Source organism: Mirounga leonina, unplaced genomic scaffold (assembly GCF_011800145.1).
Source record: "Mirounga leonina isolate KUSES-001 unplaced genomic scaffold, KU_Mleo_1.0 Mir_454, whole genome shotgun sequence".
In the NCBI taxonomy this organism is placed as follows: Eukaryota; Metazoa; Chordata; class Mammalia; order Carnivora; family Phocidae; genus Mirounga; species Mirounga leonina.
Window position 1 is genome coordinate 717,942 of NW_023270763.1, and position 17,790 is coordinate 735,731.

Genomic DNA, 17,790 nt, shown 5'->3' on the forward strand with positions numbered 1-17,790 from the left:
TTGGCTTAGGAGAGAGCCCAGAGTTGCGATAAACCCCGAGTGGTTCCCGAGACCACTTCCGTGCAGCCTGTGCCCCAAGCAAGATGTGTGAGAGCAAGACGCCCCCCTCCGGCCCAGGCTCACCCAGGTCCCAGTGGGCCTCTGAAAAGAGGGGCGGTGTAGACCAGCACACGTGGGCCCTGCTCGGCCAGAGAGCGGCAGGGAGAGCTCTCGGGGGAGGGCGAGCCAGGGCACGGTCTCGATGCCGGCAGAGCAGGGACCAGGGTCAGGAGGGGCAGCACCTGAGCAGGGACTGACAGGCAGGGGCCCTCCCCACCAGTCTGTTCATCGTGGCGGCAGAGCCAAACTACTGGAAATAGTTTCACGCAGCGTCAGAAGACAGTCTGGGGTCCAGGTACCCTTTCCTCACCTGGAAATGCGATCCGTGACTGGAGGGGCTCCTTTGGCACGGGGCCTGAGGCTGGAGCCGGGAGCACAGGGAATGCGGTCAGGCCACTTCAGACAAGGACTCCCCGAGAGTGGGACTTGCGCTGGGGGGGGTTCACCGATGCACCCCGGGCCGTCCAACAGTGCTGTTACTCGCTGCCTGCCCGATTCCAGCAGCATCCTCACCCACCTGTCACCTGGTAAAACCCATCAACTGACCACCCGACGGAGCGGGCGTGTTAGAACACTGCGCAGTAGAAACAACGGTCAAGGGCGAGCCCGCAGCGGGGGGCTGCTGTCAGGAACGCCCTCACACGGGGGCTGGGGTTTGGGGTGAAAGTGACCGTGACCGTGGGGGTGGGGGGCATGAGCCGGGGCCCTCCTCCCCTTCCTTCTCTGCCCCCGAAGGCCTGGGTGGCAAGGGAGGCAGTCTCTCTATGGAGTCCTCCGTTTACAGATGTGCCGCATCCGTGCAGCCCCCGGGCAGAGGATCCGTAACCACAGTCGTCTGTCCATAAACTGCCCAGAATGCTCCGAGCAGCACCTTCCACACAGGAGGCCCTCCAGGGCCACAGTGGGGTCTACTGACCCTTCGACCCTTGGCACCCTGAAGTCAACTGTCCCAGAGCCCGAGTTCAGGGGACAGAAGGGGCTCTGCAGACAGGGGTCCAGGGATCAGCAGAAAAAAGGAAGCTGGCTCTGGCCTGCAGGCCTCCCCATGACGGAGCCCCTCTTCCTTCTGGTTCTGAACCTAGGAGTTCGGTGGGCAGGCAGGAAGCCCACGCCTCCGTCTGTGGCACCGCTGGAAATTTTGTTCCAGTTCAAAGACTGAACCTTAATCAGACTCATTACCTCAGTTATGAAAATTCAGAAGAGTAACTTATGGTAACAAACTACCCTTCCTTTTCTAGAAACGAACAAAAAAGGGGACAGTTTCCTGTAATTTTTCAATGCAGTGTTTTATTTTGAAATAAGCAGATGCACACGCAGCTGTGACAGGCAATACGGACGCCCCGCATGCCCCCTTCCCGGGAGCCTCAGTGACACGGCTTGCAGAACCAAGACCAACAGGCCTTTTCAGCCACCAGAAACTCACAGCAACACCCAGCCGACTCGTTAGAGCCGATGAGATAAAACGTGCGGGGATGAACCGTCACATCCTTCTCAGGCCGATTTCCCCGAAGTCCCCCTTACCACCCTAAGATACCTGCCCAAGCTAACACGCAGAGTACAGTCAGTCCTCCGCTACCGCACGAATGGGAGAGTTTCCCCGTTTCATCTGTCTGCAGCATCCGGGTTGAAACGGCAACTTCAGAAAACATGCACGCGGACGCTGGCGAAGCTGCTGCTTTGAGGCACCACAGAAGCGGCCAGGAGACGGGGGCTGCGGGGCCCTGCGCTCGGTGGGGGTCTCGGGCAGCGCTGAGCGGAGGCAGACGCGGGCTCTGGCCTCGAGGAGCTCACGGCCGGATGTAAGTGAGCTCCTGGAGGACAGGGAGAGCGGCGGCCAGAGCGGCTGTCAGGTCGGCTGGGGCTCCTCGCAGAGCATAGCTCCTGGATCCGGACGCCCGTGCCAGGGGTGGGGCCTGGGGACCCCCGAGGCGGCTTGCAAACGCAAGACGCGATACACGGGACACGCAGGGGCACAGAGGCCGTTACCAGAACAGGCACCACCTTGCGCGTCGCTACGCATCTGCCGCAGGGCTGAGACCGTGACCAGCGCGCAGCCGAGCACAGGTGAGGTCTCCACCCGCCACGTGCCAGGACGCACCTGTGCCCTCCACGGGTCCTGCCAATGCCACCGTGGTCTGCCGCAGACATTCGCAGCGGAAGGAAATGCTAAATGTGAGCAGAGACAGCGAAAGCAGCTATTTCTTTAAATTCCAGGCTCGAACTCTCTGAATTTGAGAGCCGGGATTAAGAATGAACCCCAACTCGAGCCCGGCTCCCCAAGCCTGTAGGTCTGCCACCCCACACCTGGGAGCCCTGGAACAGCCAGGCTCTTGCCCCACCCGTTCCTCCCCATCTAAATGCACCTGGCCTCGGAGAACAGGATGGAAGCCGCTGGACCCTCTTCCCAGAAACACATGCCGGCACACACGTCAAAGAACAGACTCCAGGATTGCAACGGAGCTCACCTTGTTTTCAGAGATGAGGAATTGGAGGGATGAAGTCTTTTGTCCACTGCTGTGTGTGTGTGTGTGGGGGGGGGGTCTTCCACACTGACATTCTTCAAACCCCAGGCCCTGGGCTGTTGGTGGGACCTGACTCCCTGTCTCAGCTTCTGGGCGTAGGGCCATGGGGCCACCTCCCCTGCCGCACAGTGCACCTTCGTGCTGGGCAGGCCGTGTGCACCAGACAGCCCAGGGCCGGGAGACCAGTGCAGGTCATGAGCGCCGGTGGCTCAGCTTTTCCTACTGCTTCTCTTAACCCCAGGACAGAAATGGGTGTTTGTTAGAGACCAATACGCACTGCAAAGCCCTAAGACACACAGGTATACAGATGTGGGTACAGGAGCCAGCCGTGATGACCAGCCCCACAGAGCTTCAGCCTGAGATGGGTGTCAGGATGCCCCAACTCTCCCATGCTGTCCTGGGACCAGCTTACTGGGTCCTTGGGAGACAGGGTGGTCCCGAGCCAGCGAGGAGAGCTCCTCTGCCCAGCCCCACACCCACAGTTTGACGCCACGGTGTCTACACAGAGAACCTTCAGCCCTGAGATGGCATCTTTACAAAGGTCACATTAGGTTTCTGGAAACAAAGTCCTCTGATACTACAAGCCAATCCTTCTATTCAGGACACTTTTACCATTTCACAGCTGGTCTGTCCATCCATCCAGTCAGCATGTCCAGCCCTGTCCTTGGAGGGCCCACTCTCTAGTGGAGGCAGACACATGGATGGACAGGAGGAGCAGATAGGCTAGGGTTTGGGGGGGATGGGGTGGACAAATCTCCACGTTCCTGTGCAAGAGGGAAGGAGGTGTGAAGGAGGTGTGCAGGTGGTGCCCACAGGGACTGGTGACCGACGGGGAAGGCCACCTGGCAGACACCGGTGACACCTTCCTCCTTTTACCTTATCAGCCAGTCCTGAATGGCAGACTCCAGCAAGCCGCCCCTCCCAGCAAGTGTGGTGGACGACGCTGCCCAGGCACGGGTAAGTCAGCACCGTCACTGGAGGGTGCAGGGCCTGCTGCCCGTTTTGGTTCAGTGTGGAATGTGGTCAGTCTTGGCACTGCCCCCCCAGAGCACCATCTGGGGCAGCCATCCAGGGCAAAGCGCAAGCCAGGCGCCTCGGGACAGAAGTGAAGCACAACCCTGTTCCCCAGCAGCCTCAGGTGGGGACAGAGGGACATGTTAACAGGCTGAGCTGTGGTTCTGTCTGAGCCCGGGGCCACCGGCAGCAGGGACAGGAAAGGCCATGGGGCAAGGGAATGCTGATGGTGACCAGGAGAAGGCCAACTGTGGCAGCAGGGGTGGGAGGTCAGGGGAGGAGGGGCACGACAGGGAGGACTCCACGCTCTTCATCAGAAGAACGTCGACTCCACAGAGAAAGAAGCTGGTAAGCGGGTCCTCCCCTGCCTCCCCCCCAAGTGGAGGGGTCAGCGTTTCAAACTGGGCATTTACGGCAGAGCGGTTTGCCCGCACCAGCACAGTCTTAGGGCCTTCTGAGAGCAGGCTGAGTCCCCAAAGAGGCTGCAAGGGGCCCTCTTTGCCCAGCCTCCCACCAGAGAGGCACAGGCCCTGGCACCAGGCTGGCGGAGCCCCAGCACTTCATGGCCAGACAGAGAAGGCGTGGACACCGCCCCCCACACAGGGCAAGGCTAACCGCTCAGCTGAGGCAGGACCCCACTGGGTCTTCCCGGACCTCCGGGCCCCGAGGGCCCCCCCGCTGCTAGCCCTCACTGCCTTGGGTTGACTCCCCCTGGTGTGAGCTTCGTCATCCCGAGTAGGACTGCCCGACTGGGCCCTCATTTGGTTTTAGGGAACTCATGATCTGGACTCAGTAACGTTTCTCTCGTTACCAGTGGGCCAGCGCAGGCGTGGAGCCCAAGGGCACTGGGAATGGTCAACAGCCTCGTGTGGAAGGTCACCGCTGTGGCTTCTAGGCACGAGTGCTGGATTGGAAGGCAAAAGTCACATGTGCAGCCCTGCCCTGTGTTCACAGCAGGCCCCCAGCCACGCCCACCGCCTTCCTAGTAAACTCTCAATCTGCCTTCCTTTCATTTCCGGAAACGTGGGACTAGCCAGGAGTTGAAGGCTGCACGTTGTGTTTAATCTGGAAACACCATTCTGGCAGGCTGATGGCCAGAACGGGCAGAGCCAGGCAGAATATTAAGTGCAGGAATTGTAAATGACTCTAGAAATAACATTTACTACACCAAAAATATACTTCTCAACAACTTCCGAAAAATCAGCAGAGACTCGTTCCTAATTTGGCAGTGCTGACCTTGCCACACGTTAACAAAGATCAGATTCTTAACGTGTGAACGCATACTACACAAGGGCAAAAACATCTACCCCCCACCTCAGCTGGGGTGGGCCCAGCGCTCGGGGAGCAGGCACAGGGCGCAGGCTCTCCCAGGACGACTGCGGGAAGACGCGCGGACACTGCTTCTCTCAAGGGAAAAACCAACAGTTCTGCACGGACTTCCCAATGTGTTTCGTGCCGCTCCAACCGAACAGTCTCTGGACTGTATTCTCCCTCAGCGGCGTCTCGGCCGAGCCTTTGGGTACAAAGTGAACAGGGCAACTCGATCTAAATCCTCATGCCAGGGGCCCCGCTGCCTTCTGGGCCCTGCGGGCTGTTCGGGACCTGCAAAAGGTCTGAGCTATGGGAAAAAAACCAAAACATGTATTGGCTCCAAGATGAAACAGCAAAGTCCAAACAAATGCTTCACTGAATGTATACAGTGTATCATTAAGTCAACTCCATCAATTGTTAAACGTAACTTTCAAAAAAATTTCATCACATTTGGAAACCATGGGCTAGGTTTTTCTCACTTTGCAAGAATTCCTGAATGTACAGTGAAAATTCACGTGCCCAAATAAAGAGTTACAGCCAAATCATTTCACAAGCAAAACAGGAATATCCTTGTCTACGTTTTCCCCCCCCAAACAATGATGCGCTATGCGCGGGTGGGCCTTGCAAAGGTAAGGCCGCCTTGGGCTACAAAAGCCCTGAAGATGTCCCACGCAGAGAGCAACACCCATCCCAGGAGAGGAGAGAGAAAGGACAGGTGAGTCCCAGAGTGCAGAGCAGGGACAGGGTTTAGACCACTGCCCAGCTTTACAGAGAAGACGGGCTGGAGAGCCAGGGGACTCGCGTGGGGTCACATGGCCTGGGGCTGAGCTCTCTGAAGCAGCAACCGGAGGGTCAGCGGGCCTCAGAGGCCTTCCCCAGGTACGAGCTGCTAAGGGCACAGCTCGGAGCCTCCCTCACGGCCCCCGCAGCCCCCACTCCCGGAGCGGGACACAGCTCGGAGCCCCCACCCCCCCTGCTTTCCCCCCGGTGCAGGACACAGCTCGGAGCCCCCACGATTACCCCCCACCCCCCGCTGCAGGACATGGCTTGGGGCCCCATCCTCACCGTGCAGAACGCCGAGGCTGGGGAGCAGGGCGCTCCGGACCCCAGGAAGTGGGCAGGGCGGACCCGGGTGGCCGGGCGGGGCTCCCAGGACGATGTGACCCCGGCAGCGGCGTGGGCCCACCCGCGCCCGACCCCGTGGGGGAAGGGCACGCCGCCCTCACCGTGAGGCGTCTTACCAGGGCCCGGGGCCTCCCCAGGCCGGGCCCCCCGCAGGAACCGGCCGCCCCTTCCCGAGCCGGACACGCCCCGCCCTCCGCGCGCTCGGGCAGAGCGGATGCCCCCACCCCCGCTGAGCCCCGCTCCCGGGTTCGGCGCACTGACCTCCGCGTCCCGGGCAGTCAGCGTGCCCGCGGCCCGCCCGGCTGCAGCGCCCACGCACTGCGCATGTCAGGCCGGCCCGGCTCGGCTGGAACCGGATCCAGCCGGCCGGGCGGTGACGCAAGCGCGCGGGCGCTCGGCCTGTGAGGCCCCCGCGTGTGGGCGTGGCTCCGGGCGGTGGGCGGGACCCCGGCGGGTGAGGCCCCCGCGTGTGGGCGTGGCTCCGCGCGGTGGGCGGGGCCTGTGGCCGCAGGTGGGCGCGGACCCCCAACCCCAACCCCAGCCCCAATCCGGCTCTGCAAAGGAGGCAGGAGATGTGCGGCGCCAGGTTCCTTATTTAAGGAGGTTGTTCAGAAGAGAATGGCGACTCAGGGCAGCTTCTCGGTCCACAGCTGGGCCCCCCAGTGGCACAGACAGAGCCCACGCCCAGAGGTCTGCCTATTTCCAGGCCCTGCTCCCGGGCTGCTCCCCACAGGAGGCAGGAAAACCACTGCTGCAGCGCCCCCAGTTGCTCCCCATTTGTCTGCCCACAACACGGACCCCCATCTGACTGGCAGGCTTTGGTCCCGCGTGCTGGCCCCATTCCCACACCTCCACCACTTGCAGCACCCTTGGCTTCCTTGAATCTGGCCTGCTGTCTCCTCCCCAGGGCCTTTGCACAAGCTCTTCCCTTTGCCTGGAGCCTCATGACTAGTCCTCCTCAGTTTTGGAGAAACCTCTGCTTCACCTCCTGAGCACCCCCCCAATACCATGGCCCTGCAGCCCTTCTCAGAGTGGTGACAGAACACCCACTGGAGTCCTCGGATTAACATCCAGTCCCCTCAAACTGGGAGCTCGACGAGGGTGGGGCTCTAAGACATCACCCAGGCAAGGCCAAGTGTTAACAGAGACCCACTGAATAAATGAATCACAAAGCTTTTCCTTCACCATGTGAACGCCTGAATCTCTCTCGAGCATGGGTTCCCTCCCCTAAGACTGCAGATGAATCTTAGGACGCAAGAAAAAACCACACGCGGGCAGCCAGGAGCCTTCTGGTTCCACCCAGGGGCCTGCTGGAGGCTCTGGTGGCAGGGCTGGTTGGGGACAGGAGTGGACGCGTCCAACTGCCTCTCTGGCAAAGGTCAGAAGCTAGGCATCCCAGGACGCTCTGTCCTCGGGCTGCTGAGGCAGCTCTAGAAGCCGTTTCTCCATTCACCCACCGTGTGCCGGCTGCCGGGTGTGGGCTTCCCGCTCTGGGTGTGGGTGTCCCAGCTTCCCACCCCGATAAGGATCTCCACGGCCCCGGAGCCAAGTCAGACTCTTCCTGTGCTTTCCCTCCTGGTCATTTCACCCTTACCCATGGGCTACTCCACGCAGGAGCCTGCCCAACAGTGACGACGGGGCAGGCACACAGGGGCTGTAGGGACGGAGGGGAAGGCAGAGCGCGGGGTGGGCACGGCCTCTATGCCTGGTGGTCTCACCTGTGCTGTCCTGCTTAATCTCTGGGAGGCAGGCATCGGCACCCACACTTCACAGATGAGGAAACTGGGACTCGGAACTGTTTTTTAAAAAGTTTCCAGGATTGCCAGTATCCTGGAAAGGACTCCATTCTGGGACTTCTGAGTCCTAGAAGATCTACGTGCTGATTTTCTAGTGCATTCCAGTGTCACTACTCAGCCTTAAGAGCCCTTGGATTGATTGCTTTCTTCACACCCCATCTGGCTCCCGTGACTCAGCAGCAGCCCTGGGAGATGGGAGCGGGAAAGGGAGGGAGCTGGCTTGGCACACCACACGCCGGGACGGGATGCACGGCTCCCAGTGCGCTCTCACACCCTCCACCCTGTACCCACATTTCACACCTGGGCCTGGGGCTCAGTGAGGGCCCCAAATGTGCCAGGCCTGCCTACTCCCAAGCCACTGTCCCTTCCGGGCCCTGCAGGTTGCGTTCCAGCACCCCTAGGGCACACACAGAGGCCTGGGCCCTGGGCAGGTGGGGCTCTCTGCCACAGCACATACTGCCAGGCCATGCTTCCCACCAGCTGTCTGACCCTGGGCCTCACCAGAGGGCAGCAAGCACAGGGCCACTCACTGTGCCTGTGGGCTTCGGTGCGGGGGCCCCGAGAGAAATGGTACGAGTACAGCCTGAGAGCCTTTGCGGTAGAATGACCAAGAGCCCCGCCTGCTGTGCGAGCCTGACCCCAACGGACCCTGGAGCCCCACCCTCTCCAGGCAACTTGGCTCAGCAGCTCCTGGTTAGGAAGAGCCGGTATCGCCAAGGACCAGTACTCATTTCACAAATATTTGTTAAGCAATGTTTTCACACTAAATACTCCTCTCAGTGCTAACTATACTGTGGGGTACAGAACAGACAAAAATGCCTGCAGCCACAGTCTGAATGTTGGTTTCCCCCAAGTTCATATGCTCGAACCTGATCCCTGGTGTGATGGTATCCGGAGGTGGGGCCTTGGGGAAATGCATGGGTCATGACGGCAGAGACCCGAGAGCTCCCTGGCCCCTTCCACCACGCGGGGACACAGCCAGAAGATGGCCCTCCATGAACCAGGAGGAGGCCTTCCCCAGAACCTGACCATGCCAGCACCTCGGTCTTGGACGTCCAGCCCCCAGAATGGTGGGACACCCGTGTCTGTTTATAAACCACGCCGGCTGTGGCATTCCACTACAGCAGCCTCAAGTGACTGAGCTATGTGCCCGTAGCGAGATGACGCGAGAAGATTAAAATATTGCGGGGAAAATTAGGTAGGCTAGTTGGAGAGTAAGTTGATTTTACGTTTTGTGATTTAAATGTCTGGGGTAGGATGAAGGTCAAGAAAAACAGTGGTGAGAACCCAGCATCTGAGACCCAAGGTGAGGGCATAGCCTTTGGTATGTGGGAGAAAGGGGGTACAGTGAGCACACAAGTCCTGGGGAGGGGGCATGGAGGCCCACATGAGGCGGTGGAGAAGCTAGGTGGCTGAGGTTCTAGAACCATGAAATTCTCACCAGACCTTCCCCCAGAGGCAATACGACCTACCCTTCAAAACCAGGGTGCCAGGCCCCCCAAGATCATGTTGATCATTCTGAGTCACAAAACAAAGAATAAATATGTTTGACATAAACATTACGAACATGAATGTTTGGTTGATCCGCATGCTCAATTTCCGGGCATGCCGCCTCCCAGAGGACCAATCATTGGTGAAATCCACAGAAAATGCCGCAGGGGCATCGGAACGCCCGCCTGGATGCCGATAGACACAGCCTACAAAGCTCCTGCACACAGCACTTCCCTCCTGCCGAGCCTCCAGGCACAGGCCCTGCCTGGACGTGGTGTCCGGTGGACGGAAACCGTGTGTGGCAGAGGGGGGCTGAGGGGTAAAGCCCCGATGAGCAGGGTCTGCTGTCAGCCAACAAGCAAGGGGAAGCAAAGCCAAGGACAGCTCAAGGCCGTCCGGGCTCTGGTCTCCGGGCCAGGCCGGCCCCTCCCCTCGCTGGCAGGGCAGGGCAGGGCCTCCGTCACTGCAGCCTTGGGCCGTGGAGGCCCCGAGGCCTCCTGCAGAGCCTCACGTCCAGGCCAAGGGGTGTCTCACTGGGATTCTACTAACCACTGACAGAGGAACGCACAGCAGCTCCGCACAAGCTCTGGCAGAACACCGGCGAGGAGGGGCTACTTCCCGGGGCACCCATGAAGGCGTTACCAGCCTGAAAGCAAAACCAGACAAAAACAGCACGAAACAGAGAAAACCACAGACCAAAATCCCTCATAAATATAAATGCAAAGATCCTAATCAGCAACACATAAAAAGAGTTGTAGACTGCAACTGAGTGGAGTTTATTCCAGGGACGCAAGGCCGATTCAGTACTCAAGAATCAATCTATATAATCCACCCTATCAACCGGCTAAAGAAGAAAGAGCACACCACCATATCAACAGAGGCAGAAAAAGCACTCGGCAAAATTCAAATCCCATTCATGATATACATCCTCAGAAAACTGCTAATTGCGGGAAGCTTCCTTAACTTGATAAATAACATCTATGCACCCACCTGCCCCGCAAGTCCAGGGGCAAGGCACAAAGGTCCTCTTACACATTAACACTGGGAGCCCTGGCCAGCATGACAAGGCAGTAAAAGGGAATCAAAGGCATTCAGACTGGAAAAGAAGAAATACAACTGTCTGTATTTATAGATGGTGTGGCAGTCGGTACACAAAATCCCAAGGAACCTACAAAATAACTCCAAGAACTCATGAATCCAGCAAGATCGCAGAACACAAGAGCAAAATGCAAAAGTTGATTGTATTTCTATGACTTAGCAATATATGTACAGAAACTCAAATTTAAAATACAACACCACCTACAATTGCTCAAAAAAAAAAACTTAGTTGTAAATCCAATAAAACACGTTCTGTATGCTGAAAACCAAAAAGAAATCAGATGAGAGAAATCAAAGACGCTCTAAGTAAATGGGAGACGTGCTGTGTTCATGGACTGGAATCCAACCTGGCAAAGCCAGTTCTTTACAAGAGGAGAGACTAGTTTCATGCAAAAGCACAGCCAGACTTTTCACACATATATACAAGATTATTCTAGGATTTATATGGAAAAGCAGAGGAACTAGAATACTTAGAGTAATTCTGAAAAAGGAAAATAAAGTAGGAAGAATCACCCTATTTGATTTCAAGACTTACTGTATAGCTACCGCAATCCAGACAGCGTGCTATTGACGGAAAGCGAAAGAGAACCCAAAACTGCCTCATTAGCACGTTGAATTCTGACAAAAGTGTGAGAGTAATTCATTGGAGGAAAGACAGTCTTTTCAACAAATGATACTGGAGCAACAGGACATCCATGGGCAAAAAATGGACCCTGAACCAAAGAAGATGTACAGATGGCAAATAAAAATACGAAAAATTCTCAACATCATGTATCACACACACCTGTTAGAACGGCCAAAATCCACAACACCGTCTCCAGCACATGCTGGAGAGGATGCGGAGCAGCGGGCTGCTGGTGGCAGTGCAAGATGGGGCGGCCACTTCGGAAGACGGTTCGGCAGTTTCTTACAAAACTAGGCCTATTCTCACCACACGATCCAAGCAATCATCCTCCTTGGTATTTACCCGAAGGAATTGAAAACTTAGGTCTACGCCAAAACCTGCACACGTGTTTACAGCAGCTATATTCTTAATTGCCAAAATTTGGAAACAACCAGCATGTTCTTCAGTAGGTGATGGATAAACAAACCATGGTCCATCCAGACAGTGGAATATTGTGCAGCACTAAAAAGAAGTGATCTCTGAAGCCACGGAGGGCATGGAGGAACCATAAATGCATGTTCCTAAGTGAAGGAAGCCAGTCTGAAAAGGCTTCGTACTGAATGATTCCAACTAATGACGTCCTGGAAAAGGCAGAACTACAGAGACGATAAAAGATCGGTGGGTGCCAGGGGTTATGCAGGTGGAGGACTGGGATGAGTGGGCAGACCACAGAGGCTTTTCTAGCAGTGAAACTGCTCTGTATGATACTGTCGTGGTGGATACCTGTCCTCACACATTTGTCCACACCCACAGAATGTACAGCCACCCAGTGTACCCTAATGGGGAACCGTGGACTCTGGGTGATGATGACGAGTTGAAGGAGGTTCACCGATTGTGACAAATGTACATGCGGGGGGATGCAGATAATGGGGGGGAGGCTGTGCATGCGTGGGGACAGGGGAATATGAGAAATCTCGGTACCTTTTGCTCAACTTCGCTGTGAACCTAAAACTGGCATTTAAATAGTCTATTAAAAAAAAAACAGGGGTGCCTGGCTGGCTCAGTCAGAGGAGCGTGCCACTCGATCTCTGAGTCATGAGTTTGTGCCCCACACTGGGTGTAGAGATTACTTTAAAAAACAAAACAAAACATAAAAACCTGACCTAACCCTCACAAATATTAACATACAAAAATTAACTCAGACGGATCATAGACTTACATATCGAATATAACGCTATTAGAAGAAAACATAAAAGAAAGTCTTTGGGACATAGGAATTAGTGAAGACTTCTTAAACATGACACCAAACACAGATCCATTGAAAAAAAAAAAAATCAAGGGCACCTAGGTGGCTCAGTTGGTTAAGCGACTGCCTCCGGCTCAGGTCATGATCCCGGAGTCCTGGGATCGAGTCCCACGTCGGGCTCCCGGCTCAGTAGGGAGCCTGCTTCTCCCTCTGACCCTATCCCCTCTCATGCTGTTTCTCTCTCTCTGTCAAATAAATAAATAAACAAAATCTTAAATAAATAAATAAATAAATAAATAAAATCAATAAACCAACTTCACCAAAAGTGAGAAGCTTCTCTTCTCCAGGAAAGACCTTGCTGAGGGGGCGTAAAGACAAGCCACAGGCCGGGACAAAGTATTTACAAGCCCCGCGGGTAACGAAAGTCTCATATCTAGAACACACGGAGAACTCTTGCAACTCAACGGTAAGAAAACACACAACCCAATTAGAAAATGGGAAAGGGACAGACATTTCACCGAAGAAGGTATAGGGACGGCAAATAAGCACACACAGAGCTGCGTGCTATCACAAGGCCTCAGGGCAGAGCCAACGAAAGCATAAGGAGGGGCCACTCCACACCTGTGGGAACAGCTGAGACCGGCGGGGTCGACCCCCAGAACCGGCAACGCTGCAGACAGCGCGGGCCCACACACGGCGGGCGGGAATGCAGAATTGCTACAGCCACCCTGGAAAACAGTTTGGTTGGTTCTTCCAAAACTGAACATGCACATACCCTATGACCCAGCAATTGAGAAATGAAAAGTTATGTCCACACAGAAACCTGTCACAACTGCCGGGCTGCTCTGTCCGTAGCAGCTCCATGCCGGACGCAGCAGACACGAGCTTGGAGCAGTGAGTGACTGAGCAAACCCGCCCCTCCGCACCACTACTACGGTCAGAAATAAGAAGGGGCGGCCCAGTGGTCACAGCAACAACCTGGACCTCTCAGGACGTCAGGATGAGGGAAGACAGCCAATCCCCAGAGGACACACACCGTGTGGCTCCGTCTGCGTACCATCCTCACGGGGACACGACTACGGAGCGTGCGTGTGTGCGTGTGGGGCACGCGGTGGAGGAGACTTCCTGCGTCTTGACGTCGGTGTTGTGGGGGTACACACGAGCACTGTGCCAAGGTGCTCACGACAGTTTCCCGGTTTCGATATTGTTCTAGAGTTATGCAGAACATAACCCTCAGGGAAAAGTGGGGGAAAGGTACAAGGGACTGTGCTCTGCTATTTTTGCAACTTCCCGGGAATCTATAATTATTTAAAAATAAAAAGCTAAAAAAAAGAGGGAGAGCTCTAGAACAGAAACAGTACCGAAAAAGCAACTTCTGTGCCCCAGTCTGGGGGGGCTGGGTGTGGCTCAGACGAGCTGTCCCCACAAGAGCTGCATATGTTGGTGACAGCCCCACACTCAAGCCAGGAGTAAGGCCACTGGCGGGACCCTGCCTAGCTCAGGGCTCACTTGGCTCCAGGCCTGGCCCAACGCCCAGCAGCCAGCCGCCCACCCCCTCCCCAGGGCCCGAGCGCTGAGCCCAGGCTTCTCGGGGTTTGTGGAGCCTGGGCCCCTCTTGCCTTCGCTGGACAGGCTGACGGGGGGACCAGGCGGGACGGTCACCCAATCTCTTCCGAAGCCCCCGGCCCGGCAGGATACGGGCACATTGCTCCGCCCGATCTGGGGGCTGGGGCGTTCTGCTGTTGTGGAAACGGCAACCTTCTGGCTTCACCACTCCCGAGCTTCTTGCAGCTTCCTGCGTAAAAGACAGGAGATGCAGCCTGAGGGGCAGGCGGCTGCACTCCCGGACGGAGCGGGCTGTCGAAAGGCCCCTCGGGCACCTGCTCCTCCAGCGTGCCCACCCCCGCTCCACCAAGGAAGCGCTCCCACGCGCACTACTTTCAACGCCGATGACAGGCTTCGGAGGAGGAAACGCAAACTGCCAGCATCGAGATTCCAGTTCTTCCCGCTACCTCCCGCGGGGGCTCAGTGCCTGCAGTCTGCACGCCCACAAGGCCCCGCCCGGGCCGACGCTGGTGCGGGGCGGTGCGGGATCCAGCCTGGGCTCTGTGCCCGCGCCCTGGGGATGGGGACCTGCGAGGCCACCGAGCTGCGCCCAGGCCGGGTCTGACCTGCCCCTGCACCACGCGCAGCAGCGCGGGGTCTCTTTCTTTGGCCCCCTCTTTTGGGAATTTTACAGGGGATCCCAAAGACACACAGAAGTCTACCGAATCCTCGCGCGTTCGGCAGTATGGCCCATCTTTCCCCTCCCGGCCTAGCCTTGGATGATTCTGAAGCAAAGCCCAGACATCACATCTCTCTTCAGTATACACGTGTGACACTTAGGCACCAAGCTCTAACGCGCTCCTGGGGAAAGGAGGCGAGGAGCCCAGCGGCGCAACTGCGCTCCCACGCCCAGGAGCGGGAGGAAGGAAGGTTTCTCCTGGCCCAGCAACAGCCCGGCCTATGAGAAGTCCCCACTCCCGCCTCCTCCAGTGGGCTCTTGTCCCAAGCAGCATCCCTGCTCTCCCTTCCCTCTGTTCTAAGACTGGCCTCTGGGTCACCCCGCTGTGCCCGTGCTGACTGCAATTCCTTTGCCATTCCAGAATAAAGAAGGAACTACTTTTCAGATAAAATAACTGGCTGTTCTGTTTTTAGGGTTAACATTACATACATTTGTGTGTTTGTGTATAGTATAAAATACAGACATAAGATTAAATAAAAAATATATAACTACAAAGAATAGCTTTTTCTAAGAAACAGAGTATCTTTATTAACCGTGTTATGTGGAAGCTGGATCGTGAGTTCTTTCTGGCTAAAATTGGGCAGAAAAGCTTGATTGGATGAGTCCAGTGAAATGCCAAGTTGTTCTCCGCCTTTGTGGGTGTGTATACCTATGACGACAACAGAGAAACCACAGGCCCAGCTCTGAACCAACAGCCAGACATCAGCCACACGCTTCCATCTAGCCCATGGGCTTTCCTAGGGTGGGACCCTGTCTCTGACCAAGCCCTCCACGCTGCCTTATCAAAGTCTACTACACTTTACTGGAGCCCTGAAGAACATTAACTTACGTTAATAGAACCACACAGAAGTCACGATACAGAACCCCACTCTAAACCAGACTCGTAAGAATTAACAAATTAACTTTGAACATTCCTTGTCCCCGATCAACACATCACCTAGGATCAAATGTACAGTGTAAGTACATCATTACTGAAAGAAGGTGCACCTTCAAAAGGAAGATGACCCTGCCTTTCTGTCGAGGCTAGGGCAGCTGGAACCCTCCACAGCCTGGTCCCTAGCCCCCAAGAGAATGACTCTGGGCAGCAGGCTACTCTCAGGTTCCCAGCCAGCAGTCCAGAGTCCCCTGAGCGTGGAGTGCAGCCTTTCTTATCGACTGCCACTCCAGAATCACCAGAAAGACTTGCCAAGTCTCCAAACTGTGCTAAGCAAAGAGCCATTGTGATGTTTCTGTAATCCAGGGAGAGGCATCTCCGTGATCTCAGCAGAAAACTGGGCCGGAGTCTCCCTTTTCACTGCAGAGTGCAGTGCGCAATTAGGGCACCAGCCTTGTGACCGCAGCGAATGCAGCTACAAAGGCTCAGCCCCGGGGGCCCAGGGGCCCCCAACTCCTATTCCTCAGGAAACCTCGCCAGCAATCCAGGGGAGGCCGACTCCATGTGGTTTTCGCAAAGTGACATCTGAGTATGACGCAGTCAGAAACCCAGGATGCAGGTCAACCACACGGCTCTTACACCCCAGTCCATGTCTGCCCAAGATGGTGGTGCTGTCCCCACAGACATCCGGCTCTTCCCCGGGAATTGGCCTACACAGTTGGGGAGCAGCTAGCAGCCAGATACAAAGCTGTAGCTCTCTGGAGCGTATTTACATTCCCTAGCTATAAAATGCTGATCTTGGCTCAGCTGGAGGGTGGGCTTACTTTGAAGATCTCCCACCCCCCATCCCCCAGACACTCTGCCATTTTTCCTGACCCCGTTTGCTTGCTTGGCAGAGGAAGTCTTCCTTTGCAGACAAGGCAGTGTAGGTGACCTGAGCACTAAGTGCCTTCAATGGAGCTGAATGTCAGCTCACCCCAGTTACAAGCAGCCTCTCTTCTGGTCAAACACCCTGTGGGCAGACCTCATTAGACCTGGCATTCCAGGGGCTCTGAGCAGGAACTCTGCTAAGGCCACTCAGACAACAGAGACAACACTTTACTTGGGCAGACTGGGCCCAAATCCTGACCCCAGCATCCCCTGTGTGACCTTGGGCAAGTTGCTTAAGCTTTCTGAGCCTCGATGCAACTTAAAATGAGAGTACTATATTTCACTGCTGCTAAGACACATTTTCTCTCTCATTTTAACATCTGTAAAATCAGAATGCTTAGAATGGACGGTGTCAGAATTTAACTGGCCGAATGTTGTCAGTGGTTCATAAAGCAATGGTGCAGCATCAATGGTGTCTTCGATGTGATGAAATGTGCAGGAAACTCCTCAAGAGGCTGCTCTGGGGGCCTGGCTTAGGAGCTGGCAGGGTCAGGCTCCCCGAGCCGTGTGGAGGACCAGCTGGGGCCAGATGCCTACTTCTACAAACCCGCTTCTGCTGCTGGGCTGAGAAGTTACCACGATGACGACAGGGCCAAGGGGCCCTACTCGTGAGCTGGACAGAGCGTGAGGCTCTGCTGCGCCCTTCGGCCGTCGGAGCCGGGCCCGCCAGCTCAGCCCGACCTCCCTCTAGCCGGTGGTCAGGAAGCGATCCCGTGAGCACTCAGGCAGCACCAGCCTTGGCTGCCATCCTCGTCTGCCGAGGCTCGCTCAACCCCTGCGCACAAAGCAGATGTGCGTTAAGCTCTGCAACCTGCATGCTTTGATTTTCAGAAAGACATGTTCTTGGATCCCGAGCCACAACGTGCCGCTAAGAGTTCTACGCCGCAAGAAGTACGGCCGAGTAAGTCCTCCTGTTCTTGAAACTTTAGTCCCAACAACAGCTACGAGACTAACGAGGCTGCAGACAATGCGCTGCGTCTTTCGGTGGTTTTCCCGCAGCCAGCGCCGTGGACAAGGTGACTCCTTAGACGGGGAAGTAACCGGTGAATTCGGAAGCACAGCGCACGCTGCGAAGGAGCAGGTGCACCTGTAAGGGCCAGATTACAGCCTTCGGAGGGTGGGGGGGCCTGTCCCCGGCAGATTAGAGCGCGTTCTGACTCAGCACAGCCAGCAGCAGCGCTTCAGGGAGCCCAGGAGGGCGCCCAGGAGGGCGCCCAGGAGGGAGCCCAGGAGGGAGCCCAGGAGGGCGCCCGGGGTTTGCGCCCGCCACGCGGCTGACCTCGGGTCACCGAACGCGCGCCGCCCCGCCCCGCCCCGCCCCGCCCCGCCCCGCGCGCTCGAGTGCGGCCCGAGCCCGGGGGCGGGGCCGGGGGCGGGGCCGGCCGGGGCGGGGCGG

General features: G+C 56.6%; 1 protein-coding gene and 1 long non-coding RNA gene across 2 annotated transcripts in view; both read right to left on the minus strand.

Moving 5' to 3' along the window:
* The window catches only part of CUNH7orf50 (chromosome unknown C7orf50 homolog), a 128,884-nt gene that overhangs the window by 23,685 nt on the left and 87,409 nt on the right, over nt 1–17,790 (minus strand). The gene's annotated exons all lie outside the window — the stretch shown is intronic.
* LOC117999277 lies at nt 1,367–6,480 on the minus strand. The gene is made up of 3 exons (XR_004676248.1): nt 6,333–6,480; nt 2,463–5,253; nt 1,367–2,265 (listed from the first exon to the last, which is right to left on the minus strand). It is a non-coding gene; the product is annotated as an uncharacterized LOC117999277 (long non-coding RNA).